Here is a 1,437-nt window from a genome sequence, read left to right on the forward strand (position 1 = left end):
CACCTATTTCTCAGCACACATGAGATAGAAAATATTTATACAATGATTATCTCCACTTACAATAAAGGGGCATGAAACAAAGAAGTTAAATAATATACTATATTAGTTAGACTAACATACTAGTATTTCAGACTAATATACTACATTAGTATTATAGACTAATATACTATATTAATATACGGACTTATATATTAGTATAATTATAATTAGTATATATTATATAATTAGTATATTAGTTATATATAATCTTTAATTACTATAGTAATCACTATACTACATTAGTATTTTAGAGGCTACTTCCACATTGGGATTCAGAATAAAACTCAGAGTTATAGCAAATATCTCTACAACAAACAAATACCTGGGCTAAAAGCCCAGAACATCTTCAAACAGCTTGAGTCCAAAAGAAGTGGAGGATGAAATGGTGAGCAGGGGGTGGGCTGAAGCAGCTCTGAAGTCCCCCAGCCTTACCAGACCTAATTACTCCAGATGCTTACTGGCCCGTATAAATGGGGATCCCAAGATTTGTCTAGGTTGCCTCAGTTTAGTCAAGAACTGAACAGGGATGAACCTGAAGTGTGGCAGTCAGTGTCAGAAGCTTTTTGGGTCCTAAACAAGCAGAGATGGGCACTAGAACCTTACCTTCCTCTGAGCGACATGTCTTTTTAAGATGTTTTAATAACAGAATTTCTTTCCCATAACTAAACATCCTAAATGTTCATATCCTTATCATCTTGGTTCTTAATAATGTTTGTTGATCTCCCAAGCATTGCTGAAGATTGTATTCTTTATCCTTGTGCTGAAAAAGTCAAGACTAAGTACAGTGTTTCAGTGTGGTCTTGTGTTCCCGATCTTCCTGTCATAAGTAAACTTGCATTGCCTGGCAGCAATGTGTCATCTCACAGACAGGCATTAAACACAGGGAAGATCATGAGCCATCACTTAGATTAAATTCCAGAGGCTTTCCCCCCCATTATAAATCTAAGCCATCTGACCTTAACAGCAGGTGCATACTACTTCAAGAGACATAGGATTTGGTGAAGAGACTAGCCCCGCATGATATGCACAAACTGTTTGATGACATCCCTTTACATAGTGAGGGCTGACTACAAATTACTTGGCATGGCCAAAAGTAGGAGAAAACTCTCATCAAGCAGAAAGGAAAGTTTGCTTGTATAAATTAAGCGACCCTTGAATAAACAAGCAGTAATTGCTATAGTAACTTTGCAAATCACAGAAACAATAGGACTACAATTTTTTTTAATATTTGAGAATGTCAGTTCATTACTTCCTGTTTACTTGCAATTATTTGAAAATAACCTGGATAACTTTATAATCAAGGTATTTCCTCTTGGCTCCCTGGTATATATCAGACTGCCTGAGGAGAGGATTGACATCCTAAGGTGTCCAAAGCATAATCAGTCTTAAGAGCTGCTA

The sequence above is a fragment of the Phoca vitulina genome, unplaced genomic scaffold, assembly GCF_004348235.1.
Source record: "Phoca vitulina isolate PV1807 unplaced genomic scaffold, GSC_HSeal_1.0 scaffold17, whole genome shotgun sequence".
Lineage (NCBI taxonomy): Eukaryota > Metazoa > Chordata > Mammalia > Carnivora > Phocidae > Phoca > Phoca vitulina.